This window comes from Phragmites australis, chromosome 24 (assembly GCF_958298935.1).
Source record: "Phragmites australis chromosome 24, lpPhrAust1.1, whole genome shotgun sequence".
NCBI lineage: Eukaryota > Viridiplantae > Streptophyta > Magnoliopsida > Poales > Poaceae > Phragmites > Phragmites australis.
In genome coordinates this window covers 12,388,363-12,405,490 of record NC_084944.1, presented here as the reverse complement: position 1 = coordinate 12,405,490, position 17,128 = coordinate 12,388,363, and positions in this window count along the sequence as shown.

Here is a 17,128-nt window from a genome sequence, read left to right as displayed (position 1 = left end):
AAGAGGCTATTCACATTCCAAACAAGAGGCCCTCGTATTCTGTAATATTGTTAGTGGATGAAAAATATAATTGAACTACGTACGTAAGGAGGTCGCCAGTTGGAGAGATTAGGAACACTCTTGCCCTAACTCCCTTCAACGTGAATGATCTGTCAAAGTGCATGGCCCAGTGCTCATCTGTCTCTGGTTGTTGTACTTGCTTGGGCTCAAAGGATGACCACTCGGCCATAAGATCAACCGGTGCCTGGGACTTGATAGACGTTTGGGGGATGAACTGGAGATCAAACTCTCCGAGCTCTACTGCCCACTTTGTTGTTCTTCCTGCCGCATCCCTGTTGTGGAGAATTTCTCTAATTAGGAGCAAGGAGGTTACCCTAATTTTGTAGGCTTAGAAATAGTATCTGAGCTTGCGAGAGGATATCATAATGGCGTATAGCATCTTCTAAGAATATGGGGCCTTCGTGTTGTGTAGGACCTTACGATGTAGTATACTGGTCGCCGAAGACCTTCTCGCTCGACGACCAGCAATGCGCTCGTGACCTGTCGGGTGGCTGTAATATAGAGCAAGAGCTCCTTGTCTAGTCAAGGTACGATTAGTATGGGAGGGGAGGAGAGGTACCTTTTTAGATTTTGGAGGGCTATTTCCGCTCCTGGGGTCCACTGGAAGTGGTCGCTCTTCTTCAGGAGCTTGAAGAGTGGCAACCCCTTCTCTACTAGCCTTGAGATGAACCTGTTCAAAGCTACCACACATTATGTTAGTTTTTGTACTTCTTTTAGCCTGGTCAGGGATTTCATCCGACCGATGCTCTGGTCTTGTCAAGGTTTGCCTCTATCCCTCAACTGGAAACAAGGAACCCGAGCAACTTCCCTGATGGGACTCCACACGTGCACTTCTCAGGGTTCAGTTTCATGTGGTACTTCCGAAGGTTGTTGAATGTTTACTAGAGGTCCGCAACTAGGTCATCCTTGGTTCTACTCTTTCCGACCACAACATCAACATACACCTCGATATTTCTACCGGGTTGTGGTCAAAGAATGAACTGACTACAACGCTACTAAGTGGCACCAGCGCTTTTCAAACATAAAGGTATTTTTATATAACATAAAACCCTAAAGGGCGTCACAAAAGCAGTATTCTCATCTTCCCCATACATGCTAATCTGGTGATACCACGAACGGGCTTCTAAGAAGCTTAGAAGATTGTTACCAACGGTTGAGTCAACAAGCTGGTCAATCTGGGGTAGAGGGAAGAGATCTTTCGGGCACGCCTTGTTGAGGTCACTAAAGTCGACGCAGATCCTCCACTTATCATTGTGTTTTCAGATCATGACTGGGTTAGCCAGCCATACTGGGTACTGCATTTCTCAGATAAAACCTACTTCTAGGAGCTTGTTGATCTCCTTATGAAGTGCTTCCTTTTGGTCGGCTGTAAACCAACGTGGTTTTTGTTTGACTAGTCGCGAGTCAGGTCGCATGGACAATTTGTGCTCGATCACGTCCCTAGGGACTCTGGGCTTATTAGACGGACTCCATGAAAAGAAGCCTGTGTTCACCCAGAAGAAAGTGATGAGCGTGTGTTCCTATTTGGGGTCCAGACCAACCCCTATCTGGATTGTCCTGGTCGGGTCTGAGTCGTCAAGGCATACTGCCTTGAGTCATTCATCCTGGCTAGCGGCGATGTGAGCCTTCATCAGGCGGTGACTAGGAGTGGCATTCTCCGGCTACGACCCAGGAGTTAGCTCGACCATGTAGAGACTCCTCTTGTCGCTATGTAGGGATGTCTTTGCGTAGCCAAATATGACAATGCCCCGGTCGATCCAGGGATCTTGATCGCTTGATATGCGTAGTGGGTGACAGCCATGAACTGGACCATCGTTGGTTGCCTCAGGATCACATTATAAGTGGTCCCGGAGTTTGCCACATCAAAAAGGACTTTTCAGTCCTGAAGTTACTTGACGAGCCGAAAGTGATTAGCAGCTCAACTTGACCCAAGGGCTTAGTCGAAGAGCCTAGGGTAATCCCAAAGAAGAGGGGTGACGATTTCAACATGCTCCTTGGGATTTGTAGGATGTCCAGTACGTCGGCGAAGAGGAGGTTGATGTCGCTCCCTCCATCGATCGGCACGCGATCCAATCGGATGTTCTGAATGGTGGGTTCAACCACAATAGGGTAGCGACTAGGTCACTTGACACTCATGGGGTGGTAAGCCTATCTGAAGGTAAGGGGCACTTCCGACCACTTCAGACACGAGCTTGGGCCCGACGTGGTCGCCCACACTTCTCAGACCATCGACTTATATTCCTTGTTCGAGGAATATGTCACAGCACCACCGAAGATGTGCTGGACCATGTGATCAGCTTGCTAGTACCCCAGTGTCGACTGGTTAGGGTCGGCTGCACCCTCATCATCCTAGTCATGCCTGGATTTACGCTCTCTAAGCTCCTTGTGGAAGATGCCCACACAACCTGACACTCGGTCAGGTCGTGGGCATCTGTGCGGTGGATCGGGCAATATCCATGACCCTTCTTCCCCTGCCTCTTCTCGAAGCATCGGCACGGTTGGCTGATCTGCTCAACCCCCATGACGTCGAATAGTCCCTCCTTGCATTTGTTCTTCTTTTTCTCCTTTCGATTGATCCCTTTGGAGGAGGTAGGCTGGTCGGAGGTCGGTCGTGTCATGGCATCAACCTAACACTCTCGGGCCTCGACGGCCTGTGCGCACTTGTTTGTGAGCTCAATAGTGCTTCAGATTTACTTGGTGGCTAGCTTCTCGACCATCTTTTTGTCTCTAACCCCTCTCTTGAATGCTATGACCACAGATTCACCCATGATCCTTGGAATGGTGTATCAACGCTTGGTGAAGCGTCGAATGAAGTCTCTCAATGACTCACCTTGTCGCTGCCTGACTTGGTACAGGTCATCCTCAACCCTGGGTCAGGCATAGGTCCCCTAGAAGTTGGTGACAAACTGGACATATAGTTCTTCCCAGGAGCAAACCGACTCGTGGGGGAGGTTCATAAGCTAGGACTAGGTTGAACCGATCAAGGCGGTCGGGAAGTAGTTGGACATGACATTCCTGTGGCCTCTCGTGGTCTGCACCATGGCGGTGTAGATCTGCAAAACTTCTCAGGGTTGGTCGAGCCATCATATTTTTCGGCTAGGATCAGCCAAAACTTGTCCAGCCAGCACACTTCTCGCAGCCGGGCTGATAGGGTGTTGCACCCCATTCCATAACAGGGAGTCACCCGCTGATGGGAAACAACGCGTTCTCAGGGAGAGAGATGACAGTCACATGGTCCTGGGGATGGGATGAAGGAATCTAAGGCCTCCCTGTGTGGGGGAGGCGAATGGTAGGACTGCTTGCCCTTTTCCTGCTCTCGCCGGACGCAGTCCTCCTACTCTCGTGTGGCTACATGGCTTTGGATCATGCCACGGAGGTCGCATTGGCACAGAGAGTTGCGCAGGTTAGAGGGTTGGCTATCCCAATGTGACATGGGTCTTCAAGCGCTCCCTGTTACTGAGGGAGGATAGGATCTTTCCTGCCGTGTGGCCTGCCATGATTCTTGGTGATCGCAACCTTCATCGGTCCTAGCGATGAATGTGGTGTTTGTTGCCGTAGTTTTGTGTCGGGCAGTCTCAACCAGAAGGGCGAGGTCATGCAACTATGGAGCAATTGGCGAACCCTCCGGTACTACTACCGGTGGGTGTCTAAGAAGCATTCGCACGATCTGCAGAATCTGTGCAGGTGTCATGGCCTCATAGTCAAGCTGCCGAGCGTGAAGTGGTGACTTATCATGAGGGGAGAGCCCCCAGCATTCATGTGGCGTGATGGCCTTGGTGACAATGCCGCCAAAGACCAGGTCCTCTGCGGCAGCTCCTCTAGGCGATGCTGTGGTAGTTGGGGATGTGCTAGAGTGTCTCCATTTATGGTGCCGGCCTGGTACCCCTCTGGGTGTGTGGCCTGGGGATCATTGCCGGCACTCGGAATATGGGAGCCTCCACAGCCCCTTGTTGCATGAACTATCATGCAAACTTTTCATTGAGCTTCGGAGCCCTCGGACTCCGATTTGGTGTCCCATTCCTAGAGCACACCAGGCTCATCTAGGCCGTATCCCATGACGAATACCTTGTGGTGACCGGGGTCCTCGGAACGGGACTCAGCGCTTACCGTGGATCCGGCCATGGGTAGCCCAATCTAATCTTTGACACCTACTGAAACGCAAAAAAGTATCCCCCTACCTAGCGTGCCAACTGTCGAGGGTTAATTACTGACAATGATTCTGGAGTGTACCAATCGATGGACACATGAACAACACTTGCGGCGTTCATGTGCTTGTGATGGACTAAAGAACATAAAGGGGGTATCTAGGTTTAGGCCTCCCAAATGATAACATCCCTACATCCAGTGTAATTTGTTATTAGAGTTTGTGAACTGGTTATAGATGAGTCTTTCTGGCTCTTGCCCTCTCCCCTTTACAAACCGGGTCTTTCCCTCTTTATATACTAGAGAAAGTGAGAACTTACAAGTGGGCCCTGTTTAGCAGACACAAGTCTGGCTAGATATTCTATTCTTGGATCATCCTCATGAAGAACCTGGTGAACCCAACTTGCCCTGAGAGCTCTGCACGCCCGACCCAACTGTTACACGCCGCCGTTCCTGCCTCCCCCGGTCGCCCGGCTTGTCCCATCGTCATGCGCTACAGGATCATCTTCCAAGCCATCTTGTCCCTGCGCCTCGCGAGTCTACTTGCAAAATCATCCACTTGTCTGGCCGTTCTGCAAATCTTGTCCCATCTATCGTGTGGCGCAAGCCGGTCCGCAATACCCCACTTCATAGCAATTAATACTACGGGACGAGGCACCACCCATTTGCGCCGACCATGACTTTGTTCGCTGGAGCAGGTGCTTCGGGAAGGAAAACACTTGAGTAGACATCAACAAATGTGATTAGATAGGTTAGGTATAGGCATCCCACGACCAACAAAGGCTGGTCGCAAGACCATATTATATCACAAGGAGGCTGATCGCACAAGCCTCGCGCTGGTCACAAAAGCCAAGGGTTGATCGCTCGATGGGCTAGGGTTCAGAAAATATCCCCCACCGGTCGCCACATCCCTCGTGGGGCCTGTTAGCTAGAATGCCCCTTACTCAATAATCTGATAATCTAGAATTCTAAACCAAATTAAACTAACCTAATTCAAACTGACTCTAACTCTAACAGATAACCTGATTCAAACCAACTAACAATAAACTGAATCCTAATTTGAAGTCTCTGCTGCTCATAATAGATGCACACTTTCATTTGACGTACACTGAATTAAGTTGCAGTTATATTATTGATATATATACATGTGGAAAGTTTTAGTTTCGCACATTCTCATATGTACACAATATAAATTCGGTTTAGTTTGCCCTAAAATGACACTCGACTTGTTGTCGGGGGCGACCCTACATGGGGGAATGTGTGTACAATTGTACACCCAAATATTTTTAGAAAAAAATGAGTAAAACATATTGGCATGGCATGCCAAGGATGTTGGTAGTTTTCAACTGTTGAGTCTTGAAGAGGTCAGTGACGCCCTAAGAGGGGGGTAAATTAGGACACTTAGAATCTAATCGGCCCCAAAAACTACACAAGATAAACCTATACTAACTTCTATATATATGTGTTTTAGGTTTATCTAGTATGTCTACTCTACCGATGAAAGCACTTGCAACCTACCTTAAGAAGGTAAATTGCAAGAATGTGAATGCGGAAATGTAAATGAGGTAGAGAGAGCAAACTTGGCACAAGGGATTTTTATTCCATGGTATTGATGGCATGAATGCCACCCCTAGTCCACGTTAGAGCTCCACAAATGATATGCTTCCAGTCAGCACCTGGTCACGGCTCTTGAGACACCAAGTCACAAAGACAAGGACTCCACCCGGATGAGCCACTAAGCCACCAAGGTAAAGTCTCACCACTAGCCTCTCTTCCAGTTCGTTGCCATCATGATCACTTTGGAGCTTAAGCCACCAAGGCAAGGGTCTCTGCGTCCCCGTACATGCTTCTCGTTGCTGCTCCACATCAAGTCAAAGGGTCAACAAGATTGTTGGTGAGTCACCAAGACTCTAAGGTGGCGACGTACCACTTGGTACAAGGTTGGATCACTTCTTGATCCATTCTCTGATGCTATGAACTTTGTTCTGCCTCTTTACACTATTCATTATCCGGTGTAGCCTTGCTTCATCACCGAACCTTCCAGCGTGTTGATCTTTGATCTTCCACGACTACAACCTTCTCTGGTGGCAATACTTCGATGTGTATCTTACTCTGATTACCGGACTTTCTGGTGGGTTGTTCCATTCAACCTTCTGGTCAGAAACACTCCGATGTTGCCATGCTTTGATCACCGAACTATCCAGTGAGGCTTAGCCTTCATTCTTCAGCATGGCACCCTTCTATGGAAGAATTTCTCCGGTGAGCACACCTGCTAATCACCAGACCTTCTGGTGAGGTCTTTAAGCCTCTCTCCCCCTTTATCAAATATGCTCCAGTGAGTTTTACACCCAGAGCACCGAACCATCCGGGTGAGGCAAATCTTCCTGGGACTTCTCTAATTCAGTCCAACTTTGTCCCGATTGCAGTGGTCTCTTCATGTATTGCATCCATGAGACCTACTATCATAAGTTCTTGAAAAATATGTTAGTCTCATTGACTATGTTATCATTAATCACCAAAATCATAATCATGACATAATAGGGCCATTTTCGCTACAAGTCTGCACTTAGCAACCTGTAGAATCCTTTGCTACTTTGACTTTACTCTATAAACACTCTGTTTCTTGACTACCACCTTGTAACAGCACATGAGATAGATCGCAACCAGTGTGTGTAAACGCAAGAGCCGAGACTTCAACTATTCCATTCTAGTTAATGCATTTTCTAATCTTTATAGGCTAGTCAGTGCAATGCTCCTAGTGGCCCAACCCAACACCTATGCAACTAGCTCCCAGTGGCCCAACCCAAACCTAGACTCTTAGAGACCTGGAGGCGCACGCAAAGTCACAACGCTCAATGGATTGGAGGTGACGCTATAGAGATCGGTGACGTCCTAAGAGGGGGGTGAATCAAGAACCAAAAACTAATTGGCTCTAAAAACTTCACAAGATAAACATATATCAGTTTAAATCTAAATATGCTATAGGCTTATCTAGTGTGTCTACTCTAGCGTCCAAAAGAGTTTTGCGACCTATAGCCAATCCTACAAACTACTCTAGGAAGGTAAATTGCAAGCATGTAAATGCAGAAATGTAAATAATGTAGAGAGAGCAAACATAGCACAAAGGATTTTTATCCTGTTGTATCGATGGCATAAACGCCACTCCTAGTTCACGTCAGAGCTCCACCAAGGATATGTTCCCGATCACCAAGGCTCTTCCGGTCATGGATCTTGAGCCACCAAGGCCTCAAGCAAGATGTGCCATTAAGACACCAAGGCAAGACCTTACCACAAGCCTCTCTTCTGGTCACTTGTCGTTGTCTTCATTTCAGAACTTGAGCCACCAAGGCAAGGGTCTCTGTGTCCCCGTACAAGCGTTGTGCCACTGCTTCACACCAAATTGGAGGGTCAACAAGCTTGAGCCACTAAGGCCCAAGTTGCTGGTGAGTCACTAAGACTCCAAGGTACTAGCGTACCTCTTGGTACATGGTAGGATCACTCATTGATCCTCTCTCTAGGCAACGTCTAGCAACAACTCTTTCTAGGCCTATTAGCACTAATCTCTCACTAATCTTATGTTTAATCATCTTGGATGATAAATTTAAGCCCTTTGGTGGCCTAGATGTCTTCTCAAGTGTCTATGACCTTCCATAGACTCCAGCACCTTCAATTGATAGACTGGAGGGGTATTTATAGCGTCAACCATATGGACTAGTCGTTGCCCCAATGGTTCAACTTTTCTGTATACGCCGGATAATCCGATGTAAACAGATTGTACTCACCAGACCATCCAGCGTGTACATCCTCCAGAAAATAGCCATTGAAACTTCACTCAAAACCATTCTAAATACCATATGTTCTAGTGTATTCATCAGCTTCATCATCAGACCATCTGGCATGTACACTTGAGCCAAATCGCGCCACTTCTCTCTGTGCAAAATATTTCGGCGTAGCCAATCTTCATTGCCGGACTATTCGGCGTGTTCAACCATGCCAAACAGGTTGTTGACACCTTCTCTAGAACAAATACTCATGTGCAACCATTCGATGTGTACCACTCTGAGCATCGGACTATATGTCTTGTAGCTTCTTCAACTCCATCCTCTGTAAATGCTCTAATGTGCACCATCTTCATATCGACGGACCATCCAGCATGTTCAAAACACCTAGGGAAAAAAGCTCTGGCATGTACAAACTCATCTATGCCGAACCATCTGGCAGTGACAATTTTCCTGGGACTTCTCGAACTCAATCAATTTTTGTCCCGGCTATGACGGTTTTTGATGTATTGCATCCATAAGACCTACTAAGGTATATACTTAACAAATATATTAGTCTTATTGACTATATTGTCATTAATCACCAAAATCACATACGTGCCCTAAAATGGTTGCTACAATCTCACTAAGGGCATGTTTGCTACAATTTTTCCCCTTTTGGTGATTGATGACAACACAATCAAAGCAAGTGGTAAATAAATGATACCAGATGTAAAATGCATAAAGTCTTACCACTTTGCTAGGATGCATGGTAAGAACAATAATTGTGAGGGAAAAATCTCATCTTTATCATACCTTGTTCTTACCTTCACTCTATCTCTTGTCCCCCTTTTTATTGTAGATACCATGGAGATAATTTTACACCTTTCTCTATCATCACTTTCTTCCTTGATCTACTCATGCAAGAGTTTCTTGTTCTCCTCCTTCGTCAAACATCATGCATCTTGCTTACCAATCTTGCATCTTACTTTGGTCATTAAATTTTTCTCCATTTGTCAACAATCTTCAAAAAGACTACAAACATATGTTGAACTTAAGGGAAAATGTTAAAGCACATGGGAGAGATCTTCATGAACCATGATCCAATAAGATGATACCACTTGTAGGAATCCAAAAGAAATGGTTATGTGGATACCTATTAAAATGAAAAGAGCATGGATCACAATGAATGAAAATCACATAATATAGTATAAACTCCCCCTATATATGTACATACATATGATAAGAGAGAAACATATGCACAGCTAGATAATATATCAAGATAGGAAGTTTAAGTTATATTATACATGGAGGTAGCTTAAATGAACAAATGAATTGACACTGATACCACTTGACAAATAAGCATTGCATACCTCCAAGGACTCGCAGATTACTCTATGAGACTACAAAGGATATCACTTGAAACACATGTAGTCTCAAAAGCACAACCCATAGGATATGCTCCCCCTAAATGTGTGCATACAAGTATCAAATACTTATAAGAGACATGCAGTTGACACTGATAACAATGGGGAGGGTACTATATAGATTGGATTTATGGCACATAAAAGATATCAATTGCAGAAATATGTTATGAAAAGAACCTACAACTAATAAACAGTATAGGTTACTCATAGATTAGAGAGAAACATAAGCAATCTATCATATGATAAACCTACACTAGGCATTGCAATATATTGATATATTTATATGCAATTCTAGACAAGGTAAATGTACGAGATGCAAAACAAAGAAATTCATGAACATAAATTCTAGCTACCATTAACTCTTTTACCTTTAGATGGGGATTTGGGTATGATGATCATTATCTTTATCAATGTGTCCAATCTTATACACTTGGCTTCTTTGCTTGAATGTTCACTCCATCTTGTGCACCAAGTCTCTAAATCTCTAACGACATATGGACTTTAAATCTTCTTTAGAACCCAAACAGATTGAGGCTCCTTCATATTGGTGATGACTTTCTAAGGCACCCAAATAGGTTAGTTCTATCTTCGATCCTTTCTTCCAACCATGTGTGTAACCACTTTGCCATTTTCCTTCTTCTTTAGCTTGTAGTAGTTGCTCTTGCTCTTGATCTTATAGTTGGGCTTGGTGTAGAGGTTTGATGTCTAGTTGGAAAGATTCATCATCTTTATCTTCTTCTTGGTCTCCTTCTTGACTTTCTTGCATTGGAATGACTTGTGGCCTTCTTGCTGGCACTTGAAGCATGTCACGATGGACTCCTCCACAAGCTTGTTCACTATGGTAGCATGGTTATCTTAAGGAGGTTGGATATGATTATTGTTCTTTAATCTTACCAAGTCCTTCTTGACCTTCTTCACTTCTTGCTTGAGCTCATCATTATCTTATGCAATGAGTTTATTAGATGGTTCTACAACAATATTCTCAATACAAGTCTCATTATAAATGGGTGAGCTAGATAAATCAACTAAATCATCACAAGAAGTAGATGCATCTATCTTAGGATTGAAATTAAAGAGAGAGGTAGAATGCTTCAAAGGGAACTTAGGTTGAGATTCAATGCCCTAAAATTTTGCCTTATCCTCTTCATGCTCCTTGTTTAGCAATTTGAATTTGCTCAATAATTATTTATAATAAGACACAAAGGTATCATGAATTTAATTAATGGCATTGAATTTCTTTAGTTCTTTAGATTGTTTCTGTAAGACCATTTGTTGCTCATTAATCAAATCAAAAAGTTTTTCTTGGAGGAAGAATCCTCATTGGACTCATCATCACTTACATTGTTTTCAATACCTTTATCCATAAGGCACTTGTATGATGATGACTTGTGTGACGGTTTGCATGATGACGACTTTGAGAAAGAGTTTCTCTTGGAGGAGTGGGTGGTGAAGCTCTCATCACTTGTGCTTAAATCTTCATCTTCACTCACCCATCTTGATATGCTTGCAAATGTTTTGCCTCTTCACCTTGTCTCCCTCTTCCTGATCTTGGTCTTCTTCTTAATATAATCAATTGTATTGACCAAGTTTTTCATAGAGATTGGATGATCAATCTTGGTATTAACCCTCTTGAGGTCTTCTCCACTTGTGAGATGAGCTTGGCGACCTTGGGATCCATCTCTTCGTCACTTCAGATGTTTTCCTCATTTTGTTTACTGCTCTCTTCATCTTCATCACTATCATCTTTGTTTGAGCTTGACTCTTGCTCTTGCCTCCTCATCTTCGCCTTCATGTGTGGAAAATGACCTTGCTTGCTTGGGAGGGCAAAGCTCTTAACGTTGGATGAGGAAGGAGCTTTAAACCCCATGTTTATGGTCATCTCATGGGCGGTGATCTTGCTGAGTACTTGACTTGGAGTCATGTTCATAATATCGTGGTTGTCATAGATGATCGAGACTATCAACTTGTACTTTGTAAGAAGAGTATGAAGTATTCTTCTCACCACATAATCATCTCCAATTGATATCAAGCCTAGTTCATTAATCTCATTAACAAGAATATTTAAACATTGTGAGGAACGTTGACGTCCTAAGAGTGGATGAATTAGGACACTTAGAAACCTAAAATAAATTGGCTCTAAAAACTTCATAAGATAAATTTATCTCAATTTATATCTAGATATACTCTAAGTTTATCTAGTGTGTGTACTCTATAGCTCAAGAGGATTGCAACATAATCTAGCAAGGTAAATTGCAAGTATGTAAATACGGAAACATAAATAAGGTAGAGAGATAAACTCGGTAAGGGATTTTTATCATGTGATATCAATGGCATGAATGCCACCCTTAATCCACATTAGAGCTCCACAAATGATATGCTCCCGGTCACTAAGTCACTTCCTGTCATGGCTCTTGAGCTACCAAGTCACTAAGACAATGTCTCAAGCACGATGTGCCACCAAGCCACTAAGGCAAGATCTCACCACTAGCCTCTCTTTCAGTCACTTGTCACCGTGATCACTTCAGAGCTTGAGCCACCAAGACAAGGGTTTCCGCGTCCCCGTACACGTGTCTTGCCACCGCTCCACACCAAGTCAGAGGGTCAACAAGCTTGAGCCACAAAGGCCCAAGCTGTCGACAAGTCACCAAGACTCCAAGACGCTGACGTACTACTTGGTACAGGCTAGGATCACTCCTTGATCCCTTCTTCAAGCTGCAGCACCTAGCTACAACTCACTCTAGTCCTATAAGCACTAAACACTCTCTAATCTTGTGCTTAATTACCTTAGATGATCACTTTAATCACTTTGGTGGCTTGGATATCTTCTTAAGTGTATATGAGCTTCCTCTACACTCCAGCAGCATGGCACACCTTCATATGACTAGGTGAAGGGGTATTTATATCCTCAAACCCGTCAAATAGCTGTTTTCCCAATGGTTTAGAAAAGCTGTTAACACCGAATGATCCGGTGAGAATAGTAGTACTAACACCGGATCATCCGGTGAGCACAAACTCAGAAACTAGCCGTTGGAACTCCACTCACATCCTCTGTGAACACCGGACACTCCATTGTGCCTTCAAATCTATCATCGGACCTTCCCCTGAGTTATCTTGAGACATTTGAGCCTTTGCAGCATTTCTGTGTAAAATACTCTGGTGCATTCATCTGGTGTTCATTCTATTGACACTGGACTATCCAGTGAGTTAAACATTATCTTACTTTCCCTAGAAATGTTTCGGTGCACTATCCCTATGATCACCAGACTATCCGGTGAGTTGATCTTCATTCTTTAGCACTTACAGTCGCCTCTGCAAGGACCTTCCAGTGGGTTGATCTTCAGTCTTCTGCACTCGCATTCTTCTCTGAAAGAAATGCTCCAGCGTTACCCTGTGTAGATCACCGGACTATCCGATGATGTTCTTAGACTTCAAAAACTTCACAAGATAAACCTATATCAATTTATATCTAAATATGTTATAGGCTTATCTAGTGTGTCTACTCTACCATTCAAAAGAGTTTTGCAACCTACAGTTAATCCTAACAAACTACTCTGGGAAGGTAAATTGCAAGTATGTAAATGAGGAAACATAAATAAGGTAGAGAGAGCAAACTCAGCACAAGGGATTTTTATTCTATGGTATCGATGGTATAAACATCACCCATAGTTCACGTTGTAGCTCCACCAAGGATATGCTCCTGGTCACCAAGACTCTTCCGGTCACGGCTCTTGAGCCACCAAGGCCTCAAGAAAGATAAGCCACCTAGTTAAGATCTCACCACAAGCCTCTCTTTCGGTCACTTGTCACCGTTTTCACTTGGAAGCTTGAGCCACCAAGGCAAGGGTCTTCACGTCTCCTTATAAGCGTCTTGCCGCCACTCCACACCAAGTTCAAGGGTCAATAAGCTTAAGCCACCAAGAACCAAGTTGCTGGCAAATCACCAAGATTTCAATTTGCCGACGTGCCTCTTGGTACACGATAGGATCACTCATTGATCCACTATCTAGGCAGCAACTCCTAACAAGAACTCTCTGTAGGCCTATTAGTACTAATCTCTCACTAATCATGCTTGATCACCTTGGATGATAACTTTAAGCACTAGTGTGGCTTTGATATCTTCTCAAGTGTCTATGAGCTTCCTTGGACTCCAACACCTTCAAATGACCGAGTGGAGGGCTATTTATATCCTCAACCCCACAGACTAGCCATTGCCCCAATGGCTCAATTTTTTTTATACGCCGGATGATCCGGTGTAAACAGATTGTACTCATAGACCATATGGCGTGTACATCCTCCGCAAACTAGCCATTGAAACCCCACTTAAAACCATTTTGAACACCAGATATTCCAGTATGTTCACCAGCTTCATCGTCGGACCATCTGGTGTGTACACTCGAGCCAAACCGCGCCACTTCTCTTTGTGCAAAATACTTCATCGCAGTCAATCTTCATTGCCGGATCATCCGGCATGTTCAACTATGGCCAACAGGCTGTTGACACCTTTTCTGGAATAAATACTCTGCCGTAACCATCCGGTGTGTACCACTCTGAGTACCAGACCATCTGGCATGTAGCTTCTTCAACTCCTTCCTCTGTAAATGCTCCGGCTTGCGCCATATTCATATCGTCGGACCATCCAACGTGTTCAAAACACCCACGAAAAAAAGCTCCGGTGTGTACAAACTTATCTGTGCCGGACCATCCGCCGTTAACAACTTTCCTAGGATTTCTTGAACTCAATCAATCTTTGTCCTGACTGTGGTGGCTTCTACATGTATTACATCCATGAGACCTACTAAGGTATATACTTAATAAATATGTTAGTCCTATTGACTATATTGTTATTAATTATCAAAACACATACATGTCCTAAAATAGTTACTACAATATCTCCAAGGGCATGTTTGCTACAGATGCTTAATAGCTGGGTAGAGGGTGATGAAGCGACCGCGATGGGCGGCGGCTGCAGGACCAAGGCGAGGCAACCGAGGCAGGCATAGTGGCACAATAGCTGTGGGGCGGGTCTGGGCATGGCGAGGCTATGCAACCACAGTGATCATAAATTTCTTGACATGATACTATGATTGTTCACTGCTTAATATCTTGAATGCTTATTTTAATTTGGAAAATGAATGCTATGAAAATTGTATAAAACTCAAAAATCAAAAGAAAGACTATTGATTCTAAAAGATGAAGAACTGTAAAGTTGTATTGTAATTGTAATTTTTGTTTTGTAGTTCCTTTATGTTAGTTGAGATATTGTCATTGTTATGAATAATTTGTACTTTTGATCTGGTCATTGTTATCGAATAATTGTTTAGCTATGTACATTTATTATTAAAATAATGGGTCCACCACTGTTTTGTGCAGAGATTTATTCAATGTAAATTTAATAGCTTTCAGTTTAGAGCATAAAAAAATTTGTAACTCGATATGTTCAAGTCTACTTTCATGTTTCAGGCTTGCATAAAGCAGACACCTGCGCTAATGTAGCTTGGATAGATGCATTTGTCAAATGACAAAGGTGAGGACAACTTTATCTCATCTTTTGGTCCATTCTTGCAGCATAATTGTACAGAATGCGTTATAAGGATAGCAATTTTTTTTTTCAAAATCACATGTTCCTAAATAATTCTAATGCATGATTTGGCATCTCCAAGGTACTCAGATAAAGAAATTACTGCTTTTTTATACAAGTTTTAGATTCTCATGACCTATACCATCTCTATTTTTTTAAGGGTACACGTAGAACGCACATAGCCAACACATCCCTTACTTATCACATGCACGCACACGCATGCACATCCTATACACACGTTAGAGATAGATTGAAATGCTCTACTCTGAGTGTACAGAAAACATGTAGTACCATTAAACATGCATGCGTGTTTTTATCCATAACCTGTCTGGGATCTAATTCTAAGGATGGACACACATGTGATTTAATCTCAGCGACAAGTGAGCACCGGTGATCTCAGTTGCATGCCAGCGGCTTTGCCAATCGAGCTGACGCTTGATCTCGCCCTCCCTGATTTGTTGCAAGGGTTTCCACATCTGCAGAACTGTTAAGTTTGGACTGAACATACCTTAATGGTGATAAAGTAAACCGCAGCATGAAAACCAGGGTGTCGACGAGAGTTCAGATTCTACAAGTCAAGTCTTAACGGGTTGCATAGGGGTTATCCGATTTTTTTTTTTTCTATTTGGGTCTGGTGGTCTCCTCTGTGCTCAGCTAACTATTAGGGCCTGTTCTACTGGGTTTGGGGGGAGGGGGGATTGGTATCCAGATCCTTAGGATTTACAATAAAATTTAATTAAGCTTAGAAATATTATAGAACAGTCGTGCTTTTCCAGACAAACCCTAACTAAGAATAAGTTAACCTACAAAGAAAATTGAATAAACTAACCCAACAAACACACCTAATATAACCAAAAAATAACTAAAATAACTACTTTTTTTTTCACAAAGGAGGTCCCCACTCTCCAGTCACAAAGGGACTGAGGAGCACCTCCGGGGGTGAGCATACGGGCCCACCAGAGAGCTGATTTTCAGGAGCGCGGGCTCACCAACTACCCATATTCGTGTGCAGAACGGGAGCTCGAGCTCCCACCTGACAGCTCCACAATTGGGAGCTCAACCATTGCGCTACTACGCTTTAGTTGACAGATTTCTGGACCAACTAATCCAGCTCGATCAAGCTCAGCTAACCTTGGTTATCCACAACCCGAACCAAACGGAGCATGATCTTAAGAAGGACCTATGTTTGGGACTAGATCGTTATCAAACGAGAAATGAAATATACATTGTTCCAGCCAAAGGTCTCCATCACACGGTGTGGACATGATCTGTTCGTGCCATTCTTCCATGTCATTGCTGACTCATGGGGCAGGACTTAGGTTGGATCAACGGAGTACCACTTGGGACGCATGGATGGTTGATGAGCAGCGAGCTTGGGTTCATTGACAGGGATAGGTGAAAGCAACATATCTAGCAGGCATGGTGCTTACTTTGCTAGAACAAAAATGTTTCGAACAAGGGATTTCGAGGATTCACGCCAGAATTTCCCTGTATTTTTTAAATTTTTCTTGACTATTTTCATCATTTTCATATCTCAAGGTTTAAACCGGTATTTTTGTGGTATAGGGTATGGTATCGCTGTCCTCCCACAAAACTTTAATCTTTTTCAGTGAACCTAAAACACAAGTTGTATAAGGAGAAATAAAAAATAAACAAATGTCATTATGGAGTAAAGTGGCCCGGTTTTAATAGTTTAGTAGTAAAGTGAGACCAAAAAAAATAGTTTAAGAGTTATCTTGACAACTAAGAAAGTCTGGGTTGTAAAATGGACTCTTTTATAAAAAACAACTCAAGGTCCAAATATGCCCAAGTTATGGAAGTATCTTGCTGTTATGCATGTACCTTTTCTTTTAAAAAATTTATGGTTAACCCTAGCGTCGGGTACGTGGCTTATGTCACTAGGATGACGATGTGCATATGTATGTATCTCTACATATGCATCTGTCCCTTGACTTTCTAGAATCCAGGTAAGCATGATTATTGGTGAAGAAGCCAGCATCCTTAGTCCCAAAGTTTTGCACTTGACTTTCTACTAGTCTTCTCCTTTTTCCATTGAAGCACACTAAGCTTCTCTAAGCCATTCTTGGCGCCATTTTATATGCAGTTCCTGATTAGTGTCATACTAATCCTAACGCTAAAAATATATTAAAATAGGATGTGAT